Below are 18,875 nucleotides of genomic sequence, written 5' to 3'. Positions count from 1 at the left end.
ATTTGAGTGAAATCACCTATTGCATCATACTGGATTAGCCAATGATTGTACTTTCAGCACACTTTTGGTATCGTTTCAGCAATTCTTTGGCAGCATTGTGTTATAGGTCAATGGTTGCTTTGGCTTGGATTGCTGCCACTATTTGGAGCCCCACCTGCACGATCATAGTTCAGAGTTTGTCAGAAGAAGCGGTTGCCTGTTGCTTAATTAGCAAAGCATATCCCATGAATTTTGGCAGGTTTATCTCCCTGTCAACCTAGTCAGGCTCGTAGTACCATGATATTATGAACTGGACTAGTGTAACTACACCCACTCTCCCTACCTAGAGATGCGAATTGCGTTCCTTTGGGCCAAAATCATGACAATACCAGGATGGATCTCAGACCTCCAGACCACCTGTGTAGAAGTCTCAAAGGGCTTTCAGTGGCAAATCCAGAAAGGCTGGGACTGATTCCTTTCTGCCAAAATAAACCCATAGTAGGCTGGCTCTGGGACTGGAATGTACAAACAGCAGGGCTACTTATAGCTCATTATGGGAGGCAAATTATCATTATCTACCCAAATTTCCAAGGGAAAAAAAGAAGATGTTACTGAACAATTACTGAGAGATCATCTGATGGAATGTGAAACCACATGGGCTGGGATATGGAGAGTGGTGTACGGTTGGAGCGCGCAGGAAGAGCGTTGTTGGACAAGGTCGCTTGCGGTGCCTTCCGCTCGCCGAGCGGTGGTGTGTGATGTGCACGCGGGCGGACTTTGTCCTCTTTATCAGCCCACCGTTTCCACAAGAGTCAACATCCCGGTCGAACTGCGAGAGAGAGAGGGGGGGAACGCACTCGAAATGGAGGGAGAGAGCAAAAAAAGGCAGACGCGGATTCCTGGGATTTCTCTCACCTGTCCGGACAGGAAGTATTGGCGGAGTGCATCTCGACTTTAATGCTATGGGTGTTTTCCTCTTGCTGTGTCTTTCCACCGATGAACCATGGTCTGAGGGTCTTCACAGGGCTCCTTATGAAGGGTCGTCACTGGGTTTTCTTAAGAGCCAGGGCTCAAAAAAGCACAAGCTCTTGAGTGACCCATGTTCTCCTAGGACTATGGCGGATAGCCTCCGTCAGGTTGATGAACAGCAACTGTTGCTGGGCGAGTATGATTATCGGGAGAGTCAAAGGCCATGTCTAAATCCCTGGCAAGCAATCACTTTAATCAAACGCACGTCAACCACTCTTCCGTCCTCTTCAGTTTGTGTGTAAGAAAGCTGAAGTCCAGTAGGAGTGAAGTGTGTGAGAGGTTTTCCGCTGCTCATCTGCACAGTATTTTTCCACTAAGGTGGTTCTGTGCTCCTTATTGAGTGTGAATGGGTGGCTGTAAGGAAGAGGTGGGGCAGCATCCATGGCTACTAGGCCTAAAATGGCAAGAAAGGGCCAATTTAAATACATCTGACGCACATAATGTGCGCATTTGGAAAATGTTTAACTCGTTCTTGGGTCTTCATTTCTTTCTGGTCCTGCAGAGCCAAGTATTTTCTTCTTTTTTTTTTTTTTGTACAATTCCTCATCTGGCTAACTGTGGGAGTAGCTTGTCTGCCTGGAAAATGGGAACCGGGCTACTAACCACACACACATTCCCTGTGAATCAATAAAGAAGAGGTGTTTATTTTCCCAGAAGAATATGAAAAAGAAATCCACATTTCTTTCAGAAATCCACAGTAGTTGTACAAAAATTGGACTATGTCAAGGAAAATAACATTCTCCTTTGCTACGTCTGTGGATAATTTCGTTACAGAAGCCATATGTGGCGCGATGCGTGCCAGCGCACCGTGGATATTGAAAGTTTATCTCTGTTTGCTTTCCTTTGCCTGAGGTGTTATGAGAAGCACGGAGACGGTGGCGTGTTTGGCGCAGGGAAGCACACACTGTCATTTTAAAGGTCATGGAGGGCCCCTCTGCACCTTGTTTTGTCTCCAAGCAAGGCCGCTTTCACTGGGGGCTCGTCTTCCGACAACCAAACGCTCTCCGCCCTTCACGGAGAAACTCCGAAGAGTTCAGAGGGCGCGCCTGACAGCCAGGCAGTCAGGCACCATGTTGGTGAGCAATATTTTTGCCCTCAACAGCACCCTGGGGGCAGAAGGGTAATCTCTTACTGTAATCTCATGCCAATAATGGATAGGAGAGCCTTGTATATCAAAAAGACAGCCCCGGCTTGCAGCGGATGTGGTTTTGTGGGTAGCGCGTTAGTCTGTTATGTAGGAGACCAGGGTTCAAGGTCCACCTGTTCATTTTTTTCACCCCCCACCATGTTGAAGGTGCCTCTCCCTAGTTTGGGCACGTTTTTGGAGTGCCTCTCGGGAACCCCGTCGCTCGCCCCAGCTGCCTGCCCTCTGACCGCTCCCCCGCGCGTCACAGCGTCTTAAAGGCCTCTACTGTGCTGCCGTCAGTGCGTCATTCATCCAGTATCACCTCTTTCCCCACCGTTGCTCTTGTTGATGGTTTCCAGTGTACTCAGGGCTGCGTAGCAGCATGCCTGGTTTTATACCACAGCTTTCCCCCGCAGCTCAAGTGTATTTTTCACTGATAAGACTCATCAGAATGGTCTCCTCCACCCCCCCCCCCCCCCCCCCGGTTTCTCTGTATTGCTCTTGATTAGCCGTTTGTTTGTACCACACATTCTGTCGCTATCTGTAGTGTTCTGTCGCGAGCGTTATCCAGCTAACACAAACTGTTCTCACAGTGTTACTGGAACGTCGTGTCACGGTTATGACATTGCGTTAACATTGAGAATGTTTTATGTTAACTGGGTTTATTCGCCTTCGTTACTTGCCTAATCAACAGTTGCATTCATTATTTTTCTTTTGTATTAAATAGCCCAAAAATAGGCATTTATAAAAGATGAAGAAATTTACAAAGCACACTTTTTCGGTTAGTTGATTTTTATATTAATTTTTCTGTCTTATTTTCATGGGATGTTTTTGAGTTGGCAGTTCTTTTCTTTCCCCTCTCAAGCACAAGTCAAGTTACTGTTCCTCAGGGAAATCATCAGCCTCCATTTTACGGAGCGCCATCCTGACCAAAACAAAAACATAATGGGGAGAAGTCAGGTTTTCAGGCAGGGGCATTGCAGCGCAGAGGTGTAATACACACCAGCAGACGTGCTCATCAGCAGCCAATCCCAGCTGCAGCAGCCCCAGAATCCTGCCTACGCAGCAAAACAGGAAAATATCACGGTTATCGTTTAGCTAGCACTTGCACAAAAATCATCACTGTGGCCCCTGGCTGTGCTTGTAACAACACTGCACACTCATCATGTTAGACTGCATGTTCTTGCATAACATAAATGCCCCGTATTGGATAATCACCAGGTATGAAATGCCAACCGTACTGTAATGCTACATTAGAGTTTTTGAGCCCTTTTTTTTTTTTTCCATATGGCTCGTCAAAGTTTTCCATACCATGTCTAAATGACTGTTTTTGTTATGGAGTTGGTGTGTAATGTTTAAGTGCGGGGTACCTGCGAGTTGCGATCAGTCCATGATTGTGACTCACAGATTCAGCATGTGCTGCTTCCCTGGGGCGAAGCCATATACACAGATTAAATTTCTACTCCATTTAACCCTTTGAGGTGTTAGATCGCAAATGTGCGATCAGAACGCTCTGCACTGAACATTCTAATGTTGAACAAGCACTGCTGGTCATCGAAGGCTATGGGGTTCTTAGAATTTTGAAAATGAAACATTCCAAAAGCCTGCTCTTCGTCAGTGTGTTAAGGAGCAGTGTGTTAAAGGTCTCTGGTGTTAAACCCGGCCCTGGGTCCCAGTGACTCAGCAGCCTGGTGTGAATGGAGCACAGATTCGCAGGTCTCTGGCCAGAAGCTGAAGGCTGTTGTCCCTGAGCGACAGAGGGTCCAGTCATTGGTGGTGGCTGGCCGTCAGCCCTCGAGAGAGAAGTGCCCCTTATCCCTGAATAATCCCCATGACACAGCTCTGTTTCACTCGCCAGCTCACACTGCACTTACTCACCTGCCAGATTTTCATCATTGTTTGAAATTTCCTTGAATACAAACCCCTGTACCAGACTGCAGAAGTTTGGGGATGGGGGGGTGGGGGCGTTCCAGGTTTTAAATGCCTGGTTTTGTTTTTCGCTTTGCGGGGGTGCTGTCTTAAGGGCTCTTGGTTTCACATGAAACTGTCGGTGTTGGCAGTGATCAGGACTCAAATCTCACATTTGAGCATCTCACTTTGCATGGACTGGAAACTACTCCAGACAGCACTGAGGAAATGTGGACATGATTATAGAAATATAACAACCTCAGATTATATGTGATAACCTGCACACCAAATCACTTATGGAACATTACGAGATCACGATTAGACGGATTAAACATGGGGACTGTTGATGTGACCTTTGGTGTTGTGTAAATGGTGTAGAGGGAAAGCCATCTGTGGAAGGGTGTAACCTTGGATGTGAGGTGCTGCCATAAACTCCCAGAATCCTCCTTGGCAGGCCCAAGGCAGGTCATTGGGAGGTCTGGGACGAGTCCTGATGAGCTGATCAGTTCCAGTCCGGAGTGCGCCGGTGGTTTAAAAAAAAAAAAAAAAAAAAAAACCTTTTTAATAATGCATAGTACAGGCCCTCATCATCCCTGTAGTGTAGGTGGCACTCTCGCTGCCTGCTGGTTCTTGTCCAGGTGATATTCCCAGACTTTCTCATATTTCTCACTGGGTGGTGTTTGTGTCTGCGTGCTCCGTGCTGGCTCACTCAGCCCTGTTTCAGGAGGCTGCGTTGTGATGAAATTGAAGTTCATAGGGACTGTGAGAGGCCGCAGCTGCCCTCTGGCCCTTGATATGGCCCTTGGTCGGGTCCCCGAGGTTGTAAATATGTCCCACGATATCACTTCCTGTTTCTTACTGACCCACTGAGGTCTCAAAGAATTAGTGTGAGTGTATGTGTAAATGGGTGTCTGAGTCTGTGTGTCTGAGTCCTCTTTCCCTGTAAATTCAACCTGGCTCCCCCCCCCCCTCACTCTGTCATGTTTAGACTAAGTGATGACGTGTCATGTGACTGGGGCCGATGTCACATGCCTCTGCCCCATTTTGATTACGGCGGTCTTTCGATTGCGTAATGGTGTTGCGTCCTCTTCAGAATATGTGCGCAGCAGTTGGTGGACACTCACTATGATTCGCGTTTCCTTTTGCCGGCTAATCGGAAATACACGCAACTTTTGTACGGAAACTGCTGACATGTAAGGCCTTTTCCTGGTGACACAGAACCTACTCATTGGGAAGTGTTTGTGTCAGCTTGCTACGTGTACATTTGTATGTTAGTTTTGAGTTGACCTGAAAGCGCTGTGTTGGTATGGATGTCCCAAGTCCCGTGTGTTCATATGTGGCTCTGTGTCCCGTGTTATACTGCTGGAGCCTGAGGTCCTGTCTCGGTCGAGTGCATGTGCGTGCGTGCGTGTGTGTGTGCGTGTGTGTGTCCGTCCCACCATTGCCTTATGTGAAAATCCTATTCCACAGTGGTCCAAGTCACTCCCTAGTTTTCAGTTTTCTATCCAACCCCTAATAGAACATCCCTGTCTGTGGCCATAATTTCTGAGTCCGTTTACAGGCCTGGTTAGATGAGAGTACACATACGTACAGCGAACATGTGCATTTCGTCAGGGCTGTGGAATTTATATGGTGCCCCGCTTGTAGTCGGTAAACCTGAAACGGGTCACGCTGCTCTACGACGGGAGTCTCCCTCCCCGTGTGTCGTAAAGATACGGGTGAGCGTTCAGACGACCCGATTGGCCCGGCAGGGGCCGACCGCTGTTCAAACATCCCACGGTTAGACGGACGGGTCGCTTTAACTCCTGCATAGCCGTGAGAAAATTCCTGCCCCTGCACGCTAATTCCCACCATGTGTGTGGAAGCTGACCCCTCAGACCCCCCGTGGTGTGTGTGTGTGTGTGTGTGTGTGTGTGTGTGTGTGTGTGTGTACATATGCGTGTGTGTGTGTGTGAACATAATAAACGAACTAATAAAGAGGCCAGGACAGGGGTTATGTGCGTGCGAAGGTGATAAGCCAGCTGTAATGGCCAGGATTAGTGTGTATATGTGTTTGTTTGTTTTTGTGTGAGAGGTTGTAGATGATCATCTGACTTTAGCGGGGCCAGGATTGGGTTATATGTGTGTGTGTGTTGAATTGATTAGCTAACTGTACTAGAGGGGTCCAGATTAAGGAAGGTTGTGTGTATATGGGTCTGTGGATGTAGGTGCTAATCATGCTTTGTAAACCTCCATGGGAACTCCTGCAGGTCATACTCTGTTCAGAATGTGCTGGGTCCTTTTCTCTGTGTACACCTGAAGGCACTTCCCTGATCAATAATAATGTCTTGAGCCACTGTGTTTCACTCGAGTCCTCCCATTGATTTCTGGGTCATTCTTAACTGCGTTTTGCGTCTGTAATGGTCATGGTTAGAGTGGCGGTTAAGATGACCTTTGCGGCTGAAATTAGAGGTTGGTCCGATCGATGCTATCTGGGCTGGCCTTTGTTTCTCTCTCCCGTGCGTTGTGTAATTAAGCCCGTTGCTGGTTCTGTTCGGTCAGGAGAGCTGGGTGGGATACCCGCAGCTGTCAGGGTCCTTCAGAGCCACACTAACGCCAGAACACGATCCTCAGCTGCCAAAGGGATTGAATCACGCTAACGTAATGACCGAAAGCTTTATGGGGGGAAAAAACAGAAATTTGAGAAAAGGACCGTTGGACATGTTTTGGGTTGGGAGAAGTCACGCCTCCTCGTCCAGCTGCACACGAGCAGCCTCTCTTCCTCTCTCTGTTCCCCTCTTCCTGTGCGTCCCCTGGAGTGCAGACGAGGCTTGTGTTTTAGTTTCTTAATCAGATACGGGATGCTGTTTGTCTGACGCGTCGCCTCCGTTTGTTTAGACTTGCAGCTCTGTGCGCAGACTAAGTGATGGTAACTACATGTCCCACAGCTATGCAGATAAGAGATCCCCCCACAATGCTCTGCTTCGTCTCTCTTTTTGTGTTCTTGTTTGGTCAACCGATTTTGCCTTATTTAAAGTAAGCGCTTTTTTCAACGGTGGAAGGCGAGCACAGGAAGTAGCCGTTTGTGTTGGCGAGGGCGAGGCCGCTTTTGAAAATGGTATGTGGTACGCCGCGTTGGTGCGCTCTCCGAGGTCAGGGCCTGTTCTGAGCACGTGTGACCTCACCCTGCACTCGGGGGTCTCGCGTTCAGGCTCGACTCGCACTTTTACGCCCAGCGAGTCGCCTAGGCTCTCGTCTGCATCCACAGGTGTTAACCGCTTGTCCATCTCCTTTATTTTTAGTAGCCATCACTCGTGTGCTAAACTAAGCGGAGTCCTTTTTTAGTGGGTTTTCTTCCTCTTGCTGTGACCGTTAGTCTGACGAGGAGAGTAACTGTCGAATTTGTTGCCGCTGCGTTGTTGTTGGACCTAATTACCAGATCGTCAAAACTTTGAAGTGATTGTATGACTTCTCAGGCCTGGTGGTGGGACCCATGAATAACTGTGACATTCTAGCTGTTGGACATCATCGTACTTGGCTCATCTGGTTCTATTTTTTGAGCAGCGCCGCCGCCCCTGGACAGCTGGGCCCCCGCTAGGATCTGAACCCGTAGCTCAGAGGGGGGTACGAGGCCTGCAGAACCTGGAACTAGCGCTCTTTGTGGCCTCTTCTTCTTCCTCCTCCTCCTCCTCTTCTCTGCTGACTCACCCCCAGCGGACCCCCCTGAGTGAGGCAACGCCTTTCCCACCCCTGAGACCCCTCCGGGCTTTCACATCCTCCAGAGGGGATAGCACATTTAATCCACAGCCCTGCCTCAGTGAGGCGTTCTGGAAAACGCCACTGATGTTCCTGGCCAGAAACAGGATGGGCCACTTTGACCCCTTGCGAGGTTCTCTGCCAGGTCAAATTGGATGCAAATACTTTTCTGTGCTCGATTTGATCTTGCTGGTCCAATTGAGCCAACCAACAGGACCGGGCTTGCACTTTTTGAGAGTATTTCATAGGTGCCTATACACCAGACAAACTCATTGAAGAGTAGAAAAGTATTTGAATGTAAAACAATGACGTATTTGACCCAGGTCTGGTTGTGTGAGGTGTGGTTTAGGAGCAGCTGCACGCACTCCTATATGTAAAGTGATGTGTGGGGCCCTTTGCATAACCACACCTCTTTCATCCCTGTCCTATAGTGCCCAGGTCACCATGTAAAGCAGCGTTTGCCATTAGCTGATGACAGTCAAGCTTTTTTTCTGTCAGATACGTTCACGTCCCTGGTGGACCAGAGTCTGGTTCTTGAGGTCAAAGCGGCTCAACCTCACTGTCACTGAAGCCCATCTCAATTGTCATAAATAAATCATTTGTTATTTGGCTGATGCTAAGCAGGAGTCAATGTGGGGTTAAGGGCACTTTGCCACTAGGCATATTAGCTATTTTCAGCCTATAGTCCTGCTGTAGTTGTAAACGTTTTATTCTTCTCTAAATCCTGCCAGATATTGGGCTTTTGACTCGGGGAGATATTGGGTTCTTCTTCTTTTGTAATGTCTGCCAGTGGCTAATAAAGTGAATGGGAGCTGTGCCGTCTGCTGCAGATCTTTGATTAGACTCCAGTCCTGGCGTGAAAGGGCCGTGAGGATACGCGACCTTGCCAGTGTGTGGAGGTTAGCCACCGGGTGCCGGGAGAAGAGGCAGGTGTCTGCTCCGTGACTGACAGGTGACAGGTGCGAGAGGGGCCGTGTGGCGGAAGGGTCGACCTCGTTTCGGGAGGTATGCGGCGTGGGGCGCTCTCTGCTCGTGACTGGAAGGCGCCGGCCCGGAGGAGGAATGCTCGTTTTCTCTGCCACGTTCTCTCGGCTTTGAGAGGCTTTTCTTAGCCGGGCCGCCCCGACCGCACGCGGAAGCCAGAGAACGCGCTGTTCCTGAACGTGGTTTTGGAAGAACGGGAACCCCGGGAGGTGCTGCGCTGGTCATTCTCTTCCCCCCTCACCCCTGCTCTTGCTGAAAGGACGGTGCCCCCTGCAAAAAACAGTTTTCACAAGCGTCTTAGTCTTACATTTAGACTTTAAATCTTATTTCTATCACTGTTTCACTCAATGAGACCAAAAAAAAATAATAATAACTGCCAATGAGGTGAGAGTTTGACTCATTTCAAAATTTACCAATGGAGTGAGAATTTCACTTGGCAAGCACACGGTAGCTTAAAGCAAGCTAATATTTTTTACTTGAGAAAGAAAAAAAGATTCTCAAGTCTTATTACAAGACAATTATTTTTTTTATCATTCAAAATAAATTAGCCAACCAAGAGGGCAGTTTTTGAGAACGTTTCATTGGTTCTAATACACCAGACAAGCTCTGTAAAGTGTAGAAAAGTATTTGAATCCAAAACAATTGCGTATTTGACCCAGATCTGATATATGGTCACTAGACTCATCTTTCCTGCTCCTTAGCAATTATGAAAATTAATTTAAATTATGACCCCAAGCATTGCTGGCTAGGCACTTATCTTCTCAGCTGCATCTCGCCCCATTTCCTGTCTTGGGCTGCCTCTCTTCCTGGTCAGACAGGAAGTGAGGTCATTCCCCTGGGGAGCATGGCCAATGCTGGCCAGGGAAGCCGATGAGGACGCAGCCCCTGCCTGATGGCAGGACGGTAAGCTAGAAGATAATACCCACACACTGCTGTTAAAGCTCACTGGTAATTATTACTCATTAAAAGTAATTCGTATTTGTATTACCTATTAGTACTCAACTCCACGTCCTGCGGGCCGCAGTGTCTGCAGGTATTTGCTCCTGCCGTGCACTACACCACCTGATTGGCTTCAGATAATAAGCCAATCAGGTGGTGTAGCACACGGTAGGAGCAAAATGTCTGCAGACACTGCGGCCCGCAGGACCCGGAGTTGAGTAGCACTGTGTTAAAGTAAGTCAGGACTTTAAGACAGGACAGACAGTGTTTTGACTTGGCAAACACTAATTAGCTTTAATAAGTAATAATTACCAGAAAGCTTTAACAGCAGTGTGCGGGTATGACCTTCTAACTTTGTGTTCTTACCTAGCACCTGTGGTAAATGCTTTGGATGTGCGCTTGCCGCTATTGTATTGTTCAACATGGCTGCTGGTCTCTCATGAGAAGGGAAAGTTATGGTGGTTTGAGTGCGTGCGTGTGTGCGTGCGTTCTGTGCCTTCTGTGATGTGGCATGAGGCCGTGTCCTGCCCTCAGTGATTTAGTATCCTAAGTTGCCTTCCCTATCTAACACAAAACATGCTAACAATCTCGCTGCAATCTAGTGGCAATGTTAGAGCATTAACAAAACATTCCAGTAAGAACATTTTGTGTTGGCTAGATGCAGTTGTGGCCACTGTGTGATAATGCGGACTGTAAAGGAGTTGAAGATGCTATTAAATCACTGTGAAAGTATCAAAACGCACCGTCCCCAAATCAATCCACACAATCCGTATGAAGAAAATGTGCATGTAAACTAGCCATTTGGAGTTCCGTGAAGTTATGACCTCACAATAATACGCTTGTTTGCTTCAGCGCGGCCCTCCTCACCCTCGCTAGACGGAACAAATCCAAGTGCTCGGCACAGTCTGTTCAGTTCTTTGGAGCTCGCCAGCTGATCAGAACAGTAGGTTCACTGATGTCAATGTCCCTTTAAGACGCGGTCACTAAAACAGCCTGTTCTTGGGGAGGTTCCTGAGAGGTGCTGGAGAATGGACATGTAAAACTGGATATAGATTGTTTTTGCTACTTAAAAGCACTTGCTATGGATATCATGTCCTAAAATAAAACACAGGAAAGGTGTACAATGGGCCTTTTAAAGTGTCCATTCTCATCCAAAACGGGCCAATGTGGTGCAGGCTTTTGTTTTAGGCCAGCACTACCGCACCTGTTTCAACCGCTGAATTAATCATGGTCTTCGGTCAAGTGTCCAGCCCTAGATGAGTCCCATGTGTTGGGCTACAAACCTGCTACCTCCCCCGCCCTTTACGGGTGAGATTCCCCCCCCCCCCCCCCCCCCGCTCTAAAGTAAGTACAGTTATAAAAAATACTGCCTGTACATATTGTCCTCTGCAGTAAAACTGGTCAGTGTGGCGTGGGCTCATCGAGGCAGTGTTGAAGGGCTTTTTGAAAGACTGGGAGCATTGGATTGCAGCAGTGTGTGCCAGGTCAACTAAATATTTTGATGAACTCGTAAACGATGGGACGTTGTGCTTCCTGGTGCCTGTCCTACTGAAACAGACCTGACAGTCGTGCTGGTTTTTCCTTTGAGAATGGACACACTGCAAAAACAAGGCCGTCTTAGCAAGCATTTTTAGTCAGATCTTTTATCACTCAATCAGAAAATATTACCTTGTTTTCAGTTACTGTTTGATTGACCGGTAAGATGTTCTTATCCCATTGACAAATCTTGGAAAGAGATGAGAATCTTGAAATGAGTCAAATCTGTCCTGCCCCATTGGAAAAAACATTTGTCTCATATTCAAATGTTTTTTCCTAAATAAGTACTAAAATAGTTGAGATTGATTTATTTATTTTGGCCAGTGCAGGGGTCCGTACTGAGTGGGCAGGGGGGCTGGGGGGGGGGGGTGTATACGGGTGACGTCGATAGCAATGTGTAGCGTGATGACCCGTATCCGTTGGGAAACGGGCCACAGACGCTGTGGTTTCCTGTGGAGCAGTGGGGCCCAGCCCTGGGGGGGGGGGGGGGTAATTGAGTCTGAAGCCCTCTGGCAAAGATGGTGCCTGCAAATGAAGGGATAATGGGTGGAGCTGAAGAGAAGAGGAGGAGGGAGAGAGGACAGGACAGAGGAGAGCGGATTGCTGGTGAGCAGTCAGCATAGGTGACTGTGACTGTCTGCGGGTGGGGGAAGGGCTCGTGAATGGGAAAAACTGCTTTGCTACGAGTGCAGAATTTTTTAGATTCTCCTTTGTGAAAGTACTACTTTTTTTATTTAGAAGCAGGTTGTTTTTGTGAATTATAAGGCCAAATCAAGTTCTAGAAATTCTATCCTCAAATCTGTTTATAAAAACACAGCGTTCACATATTTCATGGAGCGTGACGCTCGATTCCCAGGCTGCTGTTCACTGGGACGTTGACCCCGACACGAGCGATGTTTTTGGATATTCTGCTGCGGTTCGGATTCTCTGGACTCTGACACAGTTCCATTAACCTGTAGATTTTTGGAATGTTTGTTCTAAATCCGTGTTCTAGGAATTCAGTGCTTTCAGTTACCAGTAGTGCATATTTGTCACCTTAATAGGCTAAAAGTAGACACTGTTTCTCTAGGGAGGGGACTGGACATAGTTCACTGAACCGGCCCCGTTGCATGCTGGGAGAGGAGGTCTGAAGCGTGCTCTGCACGCACACCCCCCACCTGACACCTGGGCTGGTGATGTCATGGTTGTTTTTGTGTCTAAGTGCAGAAGCAGTGTTTTGAGCTCCAGGGCCAGGTGTGGATTCCCCCATCCACGCCTGAGGCAGCACAACGCAGTATCGACAGACGTGCAATAACCCTGGAATACGCACGTATCGCATCGGTCTGTAATGGGAGTCACTGTGTCCGACAGACGCGTAATAACCCTGGAATACGGACGTATCGCATTGGTCTGTAATGGGAGTCACTGTGTCCGACAGACGCGTAATAACCTTGGAATACGGACGTATCGCATTGGTCTGTAATGGGAGTCACTGTGTCCGATAGACGCGCAATAACCCTGGAATACGCACGTATCGCTCCATAATGGGAGTCACTGTGTCCGACAGACGCGTAATAACCCTGGAATACGCACGTATTGCATCGGTCTGTAATGGGAGTCACTGTGTCCGACAGACGCGTAATAACCCTGGAATACGGACGTATCGCATTGGTCTGTAATGGGAGTCACTGTGTCTGATAGACGCGCAATAACCCTGGAATACGCACGTATCGCTCCATAATGGGAGTCACTGTGTCCGACAGACGCGTAATAACCCTGGAATACGCACGTATCGCATCGGTCTGTAATGGGAGTCACTGTGTCCGACAGACGCGTAATAACCCTGGAATAAGCACGTATCGCTCCGTAATGGGAGTCACTGTGTCCGACAGACGTGTAATAACCTTGGAACACCCACACCCTTCTGCGAGGGCTCTCTGAAGAATTTGTAGCCTGGGGGAGGAACTGGAGACCTGCTGTAGCTCCACAAGGGGGAGGAGGAGGTGTGATATTACCTTGTGATGTTCCCTGACTCAGACGTGCTCTGCAAAAAACGGCTGTCTTAAGCGTTTTTAGCCGTGTAATAAGACTTAAGTTCTTCTTTTTTCTCTAGTGGAAAATATTAGCTTGTTTGAAGTTATTGTTTGCTTGAAAAGTGAAATTCTCACCTCATTGGCCGTTTGTTTTTTTTTGTCTCATTTAGCAGAAAAGATAAGATTAAGTCTAAATATAAGATGCTTGTTAAGACAGTTTTTTTTTAATTTTTTTTTTGCATGTGAAGCAAAATGAGATCTCCACTAAAAAAGGATAAAAAGAATCTTTAATGTTATATTACACTGAGATTGCACGCTGAAATGTACAGGTAAGAAAAATATATAAAATGTTCCATTGAGGTAGATCTACTGAAATATAGCAGTGCTGCTTCTCTGCACTTCACTATAAGGGTGTCATTCTAAATACAGACCTGCGGATAAATCAGGAACTGAACTGAGATGACAGTAATCCCATATTTCTGGTTTATTCCAACACTAAGATGTGTCCCATTTATACAAGTGAAACACTTCACAATAAAGTCCCAATAATTGGCATTAACTACTGTAATGTAGTTGTTAAAATGAATTATTGGTACAAATCCATGAATCAAGTATGAAATTAACTTTCCATTAGTTACTCGTTAATGAACACATCAATGTATTTGTGGCATGAATATTCATACATCAGTAAACCACAGGGTAAACGTATAATTAGTTAACCATTTACAAATACTGGAAATTAACTGTTTGTTTTGAATTGCCATTAACCAATGTAGCTGTTAACAGGAATTGTTGCTGTACAAATACATTAACCAAGCTGCTCAGTAGTTGGTTAGATAACAACTAGCCCGCATTAGCCAATTCATGTGACCTCATTGTAAAGTGTTCACCTTTGACCTTTGCTGAAGTGAATGGGGCTGGATGTGTGCGGAGCGAGGGCCAGGGCTTCTTTCCTCGCGTGACGTGTCACACCGAAAGGCTTGTCTAAAGATTGACCCAAAGGGCCAGTCACAGGGTCCGACTCCCACCACGTTCAGGAACGTCACGTGAACGGCGACGCAAAGACGTGCTTCCGGGGCCGTCGGCCGGCCTGCCTTCGGGCGAAAGGTCGGCGGATAATCCGTCGCAGTCCCGACGCGCTGTCCTGTCTGCTGGATCAATCGGATCCTTTACAAAGGCCGAGCAGATACAGAAGTCTTTCCTGTAAAGTAAGCGGATTGAATACATACGAGTCATGTGAGTGCCCTGGCCTCCTCTGCAGCCGGTGTGGGTTTTCCGTTCTCACAGTGCATTAGCCCCTCTCAGCCTTCAGTTACAGGCCCATAAATCAGGGTACAGTAACCGCATCAGAAGCCTGCCTCATGCGCTTGGGGGAGCTTTATGCGTTTCAGCTTTGGCTGCAGGTGCACACGGATGCCATTTTGAAAAGATCTCTTTCTCATTGTTCTCAGAGTTACATGGCTTTTAGCCTCGCTGATTATATCTCGTGCTGTGTAAGATGGCGGTATGAGGGGCGTGTGGCCATTCCCTGCTGGTTTGTCATGTGACACCAGGCATTAATCTTCGCTTTAAAAAAAATACATATTTATATAAATTTGGCACCCAATGTGAGGCTGGGCATCTCCAATTCCCACCCCAATTTGGAACGACCAATTGTCTGCAACCACAGCCGCGTTCATGCTGTGAACCCCTCTGTCGGTTCTCCTTCCAAACGTGCGGTGTCACCAGCTGCTTTTCACACCTCAGACTGCAGCTATGTTCACACAAGGTGGCGTCAGTCAGACCTCGGTCTGCTGCTTTGACATGCAGTCCATGGGCAGCCGATAGCCCAGTGGCACGTTGCCCTCTGGAGCTACTGGCCACAGTCAGCACTAGCATGGTTAGCGTGAGGCTAATCTTCACCTTTGCATGAGTGCTGAACAACTTCACAGCATCATCAACCTGGCTCTAAGTGCGCTAGTTCAATTCAATTATGTATCTGTCCTCTGTGTACATTATATGCACACAGGTTGAACACAAACACCATATAGGCTGTACACCTCAGTCCCTGTACAGTTGCTGAAATTGCGTGGTGCAGGACATGTCAATGTTCTGACTGAAATACATTTATTGAATAATACTAACTCTAATAGGCTGTACTAGATCTTTCTGACAAGCAGACTTGATGGTATGTAAATTCAGTTGTTCTAATTATATTTTCCTTGACTGCCTGAGTGGGTCTAACTTATGGTTCTGGAACTGGGGTCTTGCCCTCCCCCAAGGTATTCAACTCGATTGCTTTTAAATCAAATTTGGTCTACCGCTTGGCTGAGCACACAGTTATTAATGTATCCAAGATGATCACTGCTTTTTGAATTTTGAGAGTGAATGAAATACAAGCTGAACAAGTTGGGCCAAAACAAAATGGCGGCCTTTGAGAATGTTTTTTGAGTTTTCCCTCAAAAATTAATCATGTTGAACACTCTTATAGCCTGACAGCCAGTTCATGTTTTTAAAATGTACCCATGGTCTGGGCCTATCAAGTTGAAAAAAATATTCTCTCTTGAACTGTGACCTGGCTTACCTTTGGCAAATGTTCTTCACCGTTATGTTAAGCAATTTTGTGGTTACTGGGAAACAATTTTATTGATCTGGATTTAATGTCTCGTTCGGTAGATCTGAGGGATTATGAACATCGCTGAACATTTTCCTACATTCTGCTGCTGGAAGTGAGGCCTTTGATGCTGGTTTAGGGGAGGTGGAAAATGGGACAGTGCCCCCTGTGGCCTGGCTGTGTGTGTCATTGCCCTGGGCCACTCTCTCTGAGGGCAATGGAATGTGCCTGCCCTTGTTGTGGTGATTGACAGAACCAAATTGTTTCCCGATTGTAGGTTGGCATTAGAGATGCTAGATTGTGGAAATCTGTTGGGTTCTTGTTCTTTTTGAAGCTGCTCATGCTGACATGCACAGCAATGTTTGCTCACTCGCGTGCACACACACACGCAAACATACACACACCACACACACACATGTAGGCACACACAGACACACTCATACACACACGCATGCACGCCACACACCAGACACACACACATAGTTGGAAACAACTGCCACACTGTGGATTGACAGCTTTTGCAGTTGTTCTGTGGACAGCTGCCTACTAAAGGGGGGAGGGGGGAAGGAGAGGGGGAGCTGTACAGTGCCCAAGGGACTGTGAAGTGGGGGTGGGGATTTTAGGGGAACTACCCCCCATACACACACACACACACACACACACAAACACACATTCATTATTTTACGTCCTTCTGTGTTTTAACCCAGTGTAGCCATCCATATTGCACAGTGAGTGAGCATCTCAACAGCTATAGCAGGTGTCCAAGCTTAATCTGAAAGTGCAGAGGTGGGAGCAGGTTTTTGTTCTTACCCAGCGCTACGTCACCTGCTTAAATTCCTAAAATAATCGTCTTCAATCAACACCTTCGTACGGTGTCATCGTGCCGGGCTGGAGCGAGAACCCGCTCCTACGCTGGCCCTTTTCGGATCAGAGCCGACACGGCCTCGTGCCCCCTGAACACCCCCGAATCTGTTCCTGTGCTGCTCCCTCCGCCCACGCTCCCCGAGTCCCTGAGCAGGTGCCGCGGGCCGCAGGGTTTTCTGCCCCCGTCGGACTGTTTCACCGCGGTAAAAGCAGCAGAAACACTCCGCCGGCACTGTGGCCGTAGCCGCTGACTGACTGTGGAGTCTGCGACGGGGCGTGATTTAGCCCCCCCCTCCCCCCCTCGGTCTTCCAGACGACGGAACGTGCCGGGGCTTCACTCCTCCGGGGGGGGCGCTGTGTGCGGTTGCCATGGCAGCGGTGATAAACTGGGCTAGCAGGCCATTGTGTCGAAAGCGCTAGGTGTTGTGGGAGTTTTGGGAAGAGCACTCCTGAGTGCTTGGGGCAGGTACGTTTTCTGGCGGTGCGTCATGGTTTCGGGTCGGGAAACGATGAAACGTCCAGTCCTTTCTGTGCTTTCGGCCGGTATTGGCAGAGTGATTTATCTGTGCCCGGTAAAGCACTCCGATCGCTTAGTCTGCACTATACAGGGTATAACTGAATCGATTTTAGGCTTTCCTTTGAATGCGTTTGAATTATTATCCGGGGGCTGTCTGTGCGAATTTGAAACTGGAGTGTTTGGTAACCGTGGGGAAGTAGAGCTGATTGTGTTTTCTTTTTTTTCTTCAGGCAGTTATTAAGCCAGCCGTGTGGGAGGGTGTGCGTGTGACCTCCACGCTTGTCTGGGTTGTCTGCGGGCCCTGAATTCGGGGGAGGAGAAGGAACAAAGCCAAAGGTAAGCCCCGCCCTGGTCACTGATAATGCCCCCTTATCTACACCTCTGTGGATGTGGCTCATTACCACAAGTGCTTCCTTTTTAAAATGGCTTTTTGTATCTCCAAATTACATTTTAGTGACCCCCCCCCCACACACACACACTATCCTGCTTGCCTCTTGTGCTGCTGCTCTTTTTACTGACTGTTTACGTATGGAAATGGAATCCATTTTGTGAACACAGGTCTTTTTTTTTTTTTTGTTCCCGCTGAGGAAACTAAATTGTCCGCAATCATGACGGTGGGGGCAGGGTGGGGGGCTGGTTTTGAAGAACATCAGTTGTCAACATAGAAAGACCAGATCAGAGCCAGGATTTGAGGCTCTTCCGTGGTTGTTGTGGATACGGCTGGTTTTGGGAGGCGTCCCTGCTGAAGTGGAATCGTGCGGTGAGGTATGGGTGTGTGGGAGTCCTTTAGAGGCGCTCTCCTTTCTGCTGTGTGTGGAATTACAGCTGAGACTGCTGCCCTGTCATCACGGCCTCACTCACTCACTCACTCACTCACACACACGCACACGCACACGCACACGCACACGCACACGCACACGCACACGCTCACGCTCACGCGCACGCGCACGCGCACGCACTCACACTCACACTCACACTCACACACACACACACACACTCTCACACACACACTCACACACACACACACACACACTCTCACACACACACTCTCACACACACTCACAGACACACTCTCTCACACTCATACACACAGACACACTCTCTCACACTCTCTCACGCACTCTCACGCACTCTCACGCACTCTCACGCACTCTCACGCACTCTCACGCACTCTCACGCACTCTCACGCACTCTCACGCACTCTCACGCACTCACAAACACACACACACACTCACACACTCGTGCACGCTCTCACACACACGTGTCTTCCCACCACACTGTCATTACCCCTCACCCAGCCCTGAGAGGGAGAGAGGGAGAGAGGGGGAGAGAGGGAGAGAGGGAGAGAGGGGGAGAGGGGGAGAGAGGGAGAGAGGGAGAGAGGGGGAGAGGGGGAGAGGGGGAGTTTGTATTGCGGTTATCCTGGCTTTACTCGCGGATAATGAGAGGAGACACCAGGGATCTGCGTTTGGCCGATCTGGCCGGTGTCCAGGACGGATAGCAGCTTTTAATCTCCATTTTATTAAGAGTACGTTTACAGCATCGATGCCTCGCCACTAAAAGCCAGAAGCATTTAGTTAGCATAAGCAAGATAAATATTTTGAAGTGCCTCACATCGGTTAAACTTACGCAGGTCTGACGCTGTGTTTTCGG

The 18,875-nt window shown here is 48.1% G+C and overlaps 1 protein-coding gene across 4 annotated transcripts in view; it reads left to right on the top strand.

The window, feature by feature from the left end:
* raph1a (Ras association (RalGDS/AF-6) and pleckstrin homology domains 1a) overlaps window positions 1-18,875 on the top strand; it is an 88,610-nt gene that overhangs the window by 11,318 nt on the left and 58,417 nt on the right. For all 4 annotated transcript variants that reach the window (XM_061234905.1, XM_061234904.1, XM_061234902.1 and 1 more), the window contains exon 2: window positions 17,453-17,558. The gene's annotated coding sequence lies outside the window, so the exon portion shown is untranslated. The remainder of the gene's footprint in view (window positions 1-17,452; window positions 17,559-18,875) is intronic.

The sequence above is a fragment of the Conger conger genome, chromosome 3, assembly GCF_963514075.1.
Source record: "Conger conger chromosome 3, fConCon1.1, whole genome shotgun sequence".
In the NCBI taxonomy this organism is placed as follows: domain Eukaryota; kingdom Metazoa; phylum Chordata; class Actinopteri; order Anguilliformes; family Congridae; genus Conger; species Conger conger.
The sequence above is the reverse complement of the archived record's forward strand: the minus strand, read 5'-3'. Positions and strand labels throughout refer to the sequence as shown.